The following is a 7,459-nucleotide window of genomic DNA, read 5'->3' on the forward strand; positions in this document are numbered from 1 at the left end:
GCAATAATTATATTCTATTCGTTGTACGAAACAACAATTTAAATTTTTATTAAATTATTTTTCTAGCATTATTCTACTATGCTGTACAAGTATCCACGTTTAGTAGGTCTATCTCAATATCAAGATTATTGTCAACCATATTCAGTATCGAATGGTAGTCGTGATTTTCGATGCAACTATACTGAAGACGCGTAAATGCAACTTGTGGTCTTTGGGAAGCGTTGTAGTATTGCACAGTGAGAGATGTCCTCAGGATAAACAAGCAGGCTTTGTTCTACGCTTATGAATAAAACATTCGATAGTGCATCTCCCGGAGCTATACCGTACGTATACACGCTGCTGCAATCCATTACTTTTACTCAAGTCCAAACCCTTTTCCATCATCTCCTGTGACATTTCTCCAGCCTTCCCGTTTGCATCCATTTTTATTCTTTCACTATCGCTTATCTTATTTTCAAATTAACTATCGCACAAAATATTTTTTTATTAAATTGAATTCTCTACAAATTGAATATATTTTCATAAATGAATTTATCTCTTTTTCAGATGATTACTATTTTTCACTCATCTAAGCATAATATTTGAAATCAATATCAACAACTAACTAACATTCCACCAGAAGAAAGAAACAAAAATCAATTTTCCAACTGAGCATAAGAATTCACAAGGTGTACAAGGCGAAACTCGGAAGCTTTTAACGCCGTACTTTCCTTTCAGGAAAACGGGAACGAGAGGAGCCTCTGTGGAAAAAAAGCAACAACGAAGGAGCAGATGATACGATACGGAGTCTGGAGGAACACGGTCGTGAAGCTAGGAGAGAGAGCGTGGAGAGAGTGTCTCAATGTCTCCCAGAAGACTGAACCTAAGCAATTTGTGCTTTCATTCGCACAAAGCTCGAGCGCCGAGGAAAATGCCGGCGTAAAAGAGAAGTTAAAACTATGCCGTCGTTCTTATTACTGCCTGGAGCCACCCTGACCTATCCTGGATCCACCTCTCCCTCCCTCGTTTCTTCTTCCTTCCACTTCAAGCTTCCAGAAGAAGCTTCCCACCCTTTTTCTCCCCCTCTTTGTTGGCTCCATCCACGGCTTCTTCCCTTTTAGTTGTATCTCGCTCGAATTAACGGCACGAGTAACTTTCTTTCCGCTTACTTCGGGCTTGATTAAATAATTTATAAGCCAACACGGTGGAATGTCGCGTTACGGAGGGGTAGATGCTTCTTTTGCCTCGCCTTTGCTGAATTCTCTCTGTGATCGTGGATTGGGGTGGATTGGGGTTTGCTGTTTTGCGACACAATGTTTTTCAAGGGAGCGGTGAAATGGAAACTTCAAAATTAAGGGATGGTATTAGGATTGTATTGGTACTTTCAATTCATATTTCTTTTTTTTTTTCAATCTTTAAAATAGAGATTATTTATATTAACAAAAATGATAGATTGATATGACATTATTTTTGATGCGTTATAAAATTATCCAAAAATATGATACAATTATTAAAGGAAGAAGCCAAAAATAAAAATAAAAATGGAATGATCTCAAAAATCTGTAAACGATGTTCAATATTAATGTGTTGTAATACGAGAAACTTCTCATACACAGATTTAACGTTGGCAACGAGGAATCAGGTATTCCAAGCCTGGAACAGGGAATGGATTACACGTGGAAAATTATTCTGGCAAGCGGCATGTTTCAAACAATGCGGTCGGTTCCTCGGAACACGACCCGGCGATAAGCGGCTGCAACGTCGAAAATCGTAGATACAATAACGTAAATAATCGTTAGGTAAACAATAGCATAGTTGTTGTTCGTTCCTACATTGTTTACGCGGCTTGTCAACATTGTAAGTATATTTAATTCTTGAATAAATTTTTTCTGAAAAATATAAATATATAATAGAAAATACAAAAGATGAATTACAAATTGCAGGTCGTTTATTCAAAGAATTAGGATCAATCTCAATAATTTTCAATAATTTTTGTGATCTTAAGCAAAATTTAAAGATCAATATTTGATAATAATTTTTATCAACTATTATATTATAAAATCAACAATGTAAGCCTTTTGTTCATTTGATATATTGATTGTTTCACTAATATTAATTTTTTATTGCAAAATTTAAGTTTATTTCTCTTTTGAAACATTTTTTCTTTAATCTTGTATTAATATCTTAACAAGGATTGATCCAATTCGTTTGAGATCCAAATATTAAGATAAATATTGATTTCAAATATTTTCCATAGGAATGCTGCCATCATGGAATTTTATAATTCACTCAATATATAAATACTCCATAATAAAAGTACGTATCATAATGTACATATATATGATTAATTTTAAAAATTTATAATTAAATAATAAATTCCATTTAATCCTTTAAGTTAAAAAATCGTTGAAAAATGCGAATGACTCCAATTTTTTGATCTAGAAATTATACACAATTTCCTGTAATTTATAATCATTTGAAAATAACATATTAATAAACATAACTCTATTTTGTTCATCCAGATTACATTTTCGAGATCACCGAAACAAAGCTTTCCAATGCTTTAAAACGAAATACAAGCAGAATGAAATCACAACTCAAAGCGACCACGAAAACCTGAAGTTATTCGAAGGGGGCATTCTTATGACTAACACTGAAATATGTCGAATTTCTCGTGGCGGAGAGCAAAGAAAAATCAAGGGGGTCGCGAGAAGCACTTTGATTAAAGTATGTCGCGCGGTTTTAACTCGCGGCCCAATTTGTTTCCCCCTTAAAACGCAGAAGAGGATGAAACTTTTCGTTCAGAATGGAATTTTGGAATTGCGAATGACAAGCTAGAAGCCACGAGGGTTGTGTTGCGGCTGACCTATCTTTTGATGTTCGCCTTTTGGAGGAAGAAATCTCTCTGTTTATTACAAAATTGAGATTCTTTCAAATAATATCGTATATTTTCAATGTATAAGGATTGATAATTTTATCGATCAGTAAGGTTTCTTTTATATAACATATTCATAGGAAATGATGGTTGGAATCATGATTAAATGAACGGCAATATCGCGAAACACGTGAGGATCTTTTCTATAGCGACAAAGGCTAACGTAACAGGCGAATGTAATTACAGTTTCCTCGTTATTTTCCGTCACGAATGCGGAGCAGAAAACTCGGTGAAACTTATCTTGCGTAACGATTGTTCATGATTCGTAACGAAACACGCGTGGCACGTTCAGGGAAGTATCGATCACAATTCGTGTGAATCTGAAAGCAAAAATGCCGAAGAATTATGATTAATTTTTTACATTTATATAATTTTTGTTTAAATATATTTTTGATACAAAGATATAAAGTATTAAAATATTCGATAATATCGATTAAAAGTGTTCAAATGTACATGCATTTTTGTAACAGATTGTTTTCATTATCTATGTTCCCTTGGCACGTCTAAACGTTGAATCACATCGATCAAATAGGGTTCACGGTGTGACTGCGACACGTCGAGTTGACAAAGAATGATCGTGCGTCGAGCCACGTGTGTTTCTTATACCATGATTGCTGGTTGCTTTACATTTGTCTACGTGATTTTCCTTGCTATACGTCACATTCGTGCAGTCCATCAATAAACTTGTTTATATGGATTATATATTTTATTTTTTCTTTGTAAGTATAATGATTAAACCATCACCAAAAACATTATATACTTTAAATTCTATACTTAAAATATAGATTTATTAATTTTATATTTATAATATTATAAAACTCTTTGATTATTAAAAATTTTAACTAATTTTAAATAGAAATTCAGCTATCATAAAATCTATAAAAAATTTATAATTCATAAAGATATAAATTTTTTTTCAGTTACTATATATTTATATACAAATACATGTATATAAAATCTTTTATCTGGAAATCAAAACAAAATCTTGCGTTTTGAAATCGATTTGAAGCATGTCGTTTCAAGAGTAGTCAGAAGGGCGAAGGGTGAGCAGAAGAGGCAGAATACAGAGGCGTGCAAAACGCGGTTTGCATTTCCGGCGTGGATAGAGGCCACTCTTAGCTTTATATAATTGCGAGCTTTCATATTTGATGTTGGCGAGCGGTTCGCATAGAGCCGTTGTCTTACACACGGCCCATTTCTAGCATTTTCAACCAGCAGACTGCGCGGCGACCTGCAAACACCGGTTTGTTTGAAGCCGGGATTTACCATGCGTTATTCCACGGATTTGCGGGAAATCGTGCGCCAGCCCTTCGTCCTCATCCCCTCTCCAGCACACTTGCTGCCCTGCAGCAGGATTTTTGAGCCCTGAACACGGCGGGCTGACTCTTTGCCTTTCCTTCACGTCACTTTGTCTACGTCGATTTTGCTAAAATTCATTTCTCTGAATCAGTTTTGAAATGTTCGATTCGAATTTTTCTTTTCCTATTTATCAAAGTGTTTCTATTTTTTTTCTTTTTTTCCCTTCTTCCCTATCAAAGAGATTAGAGTATTGTTATGAAAATATCCAAGATGAAATTCTGATCTTTAAACGAATATAAATCACAGAATATGTAAATAAGAATTTCTTACAAATTGTAATATTTCAACAAAGCTTTTGATTAGTAATCGTATTGAAATATCCAAATTTATTCAACAGATTTTGCTCTTTATGACTATTCAATTTGTACAATATAACTTTTCTATTGGTGAAGCTCGAGTTCGAATTGGATTGAAAAAAGCAGAGCCACGACATGGGTACTATCATGGAAACAATATTGAAACACTATAGTTTGTATCATGAAAAAAGAAGCGAATGCGAGCGTGTCGCCCTGCGTTTCGAGCGGCGAACACTCGGTATAGATATGTATCCGTGATGGTTTATGCGCATGCCCCAGTGTGTATGAGTGCGCAGCCGTTGTTATATTCAAATTCAGTCGCTTGGCTAGTCAGTGATTGTGCGTTGGCGAATATTCCAATATCCGCGCACCGGCCATATTGCAATTCTATTACCGGGGAATTCCACGACTGGCATAAGTAGCTAAGGCCTGAGAATCTCTTCCCTCTATTGGGGGCCACGTTTTCTGTTTCACACGGACAAATTATTTAGGATTATTGCGAGATGATTTTACATTACGCGAAGGAGAATCGTATGGTTAGGTTAGGTTCTTTTGTTTTTCGCACCCTCTTGAATACTGATGCTTTCGGATGTGTAGTCTTGTTTTCTAGTGGAAGAGATTTGTTAGGGCATTTATGGACTTAAATTTAACATGTGTGAACGTTCTACTATTTATTTTTTTTTTTTAATTTGCAATCTATAAATTTGATGATAATATCGAATTTATAATTATACCAAAGTTAAAATTAAAAGTACTAATTGTTACTACCATATACTTAACGATTTCTTATTTTAGATTGCGTTGTCAATTCAATCAAGTCAATTCTATCGCATCGATTGCTACACCAACTATTACTGAAAAATATTGAATTATATAATGAAGAGCAAATAATTAAAATTACAACAAAGTAAGTACGTGTTCAATTACCAGAGAACCGTCGATTCTTCTGGTTTCATTGATACGATCATACAATTTCTTCTCTGATAAGTATAACGCTAGAATCGAGTCGCTGATCAATAATATCCTCCCATCCCTCGAATAGGGAGGAAGAAAAGGAGAAGTACAATAAAGGTTCATCGGTCATCCGAGGAATCAGGTTCTCCACCATAGCTTGTTATTCTTCGCCGAAGAACAATGCAAATTGGCACAGCAATTCGGATCAGAGTTTCTTGGTCGCGCTTCATCGAGCCCATTATTAATACAGCTAATATTTACCAACCAGCTCAAAAGATCTTCGATGCCAGAGAAGTTTCTTCCTCCTTTCCTTCTTCTTCCTCTTCCACTATTAGATATACATCCACCGTCTTCTCTGTGTTTCGAAAGGAGGATCACTTGGCCCGCGGGCGCAATATGACATTTAATTAAGAAACTTGGGCGAGCTCTCCGAGTGATATTTGAGGTAATTAAAAATGTATCCGTCGCGGTTCTTTGAGACAAGCCATTTTCATTGCTGCACAAAGGAGCCTCCTGGGGCTAATCTCTTCCGATCCCTACTCTGCCGTTGCACGCTCTGTGCTCTTTTCTCGTCCACCCACACGCCACGCCGCGTTCGTTCGTTCGTTCGTTCGTTCGTTGGTGCTTCGCACGAAATTGCCCGGGAGGTGACCGACGATGGGCCAGAGACAGAAACGCGGCGGAACGAACCGACCGGGAGAGAGATAAATAACGCAGAAAAAGGAGGAGAGTGATAGAGGAAGGCGGAACGAGGAACCGTGGTAGAGGTTACGTTAAAAAAACAACCGCTAGATGGAGAGAGTCTGAGGCACTGAAGAGTTTAGAAGGTAAAAGAAAAAAAAGTGTATAGGAATGAGATCTGGAGGGATAAAGGAAGGAGATATGCGCACGAGAAAGAGAAAGGGATAAAAATCGAAAAAAATACGTTAATGTGAGAGGGAACGAGAAGGAAAGAATTGGAAAGGAAAAAAGAGAAAAGGGAAGAGAAAGCACGGAGTTGAAATTCTTTTAATCGTTTGATAATCTTGTTTAAAGCTGTCGTCTCCCTTTCAGTATTGCCCTCTGTTGCCTTTTGGTGCAATCAGCCTTTGTTTGGACGGATTATAAACAGTTTGTGAAAGAAAGAGGAGAAGCGGAGGTCGAAGGGAAGCTCGCCCTTTGCCAGCGAGGAGCCAGATTCCAGTTTCTGCAAAATTAAGCGATCCCTTCATTGTTGGATGCTTTCACATACACCTGCGCGCCAGTCGACTTTATTCGAAAATTCGCGTTGTGTTGAACGATCGACTTTGAGGTTAGAGGATCGTAGTCGCATATATATATTTTTAATTTGCACGATATTTGAATAGAATAATTTTTCCATTAATTTCTTCAACATAATTTTTAGAATTCTTAGATTGAAAAAAGAAATTATTTTTTTATATATTTATTCCGAATTTTTATGAACAATATCTTTAAAGTAATATTAAATTTTGATCCAGAATTTAATACATACCAACATCGAAAAAGATTTTCATCGAAATGAAAGACTTGTCGTCGAATTATCTCCACGATTGCAATGGCAAGTGATCGGTCATCCAGGAAAATAATCCGGGACAAAAATTCCCGGGACAAGAATCCAAGAAGCCTCGACTCTCACCCATCAATCACCGTTTCCTTCATCCAATCCACCCCTCTCCACCCCGCCGTGCCAACAGATTTAATTAATCGCTTAATTATTCCCGGCACAGTAAATTATTCCTACGACGAGACAGCGGACACGGGACCCAACTACCGCGTGCACACACACACCCGTACAGTGTATTTCAGCACGGGAAATATCCAGGGCAGGGACAGAGACGCGCGTGTCGTGACGGCCGATCGTAGATACGGGAAAGATGAGCGCGCCGCTTCCGTGGAAGCGAGGACAGCCGTAATACGCGCGTTGCATACGGCCACG

General features: G+C 37.0%; 1 long non-coding RNA gene across 1 annotated transcript; it reads left to right on the forward strand.

Moving 5' to 3' along the window:
* The first annotated feature begins 304 nt into the window (after positions 1–304).
* LOC107964676 lies at positions 305–3,577 on the forward strand. The gene is made up of 3 exons (XR_003304848.1): positions 305–918; positions 1,596–1,836; positions 2,502–3,577. It is a non-coding gene; the product is annotated as an uncharacterized LOC107964676 (long non-coding RNA).
* The last annotated feature ends 3,882 nt before the right edge of the window (positions 3,578–7,459 follow it).

Source organism: Apis mellifera, linkage group LG6 (genome assembly GCF_003254395.2).
Source record: "Apis mellifera strain DH4 linkage group LG6, Amel_HAv3.1, whole genome shotgun sequence".
Taxonomy (NCBI): Eukaryota; Metazoa; Arthropoda; class Insecta; order Hymenoptera; family Apidae; genus Apis; species Apis mellifera.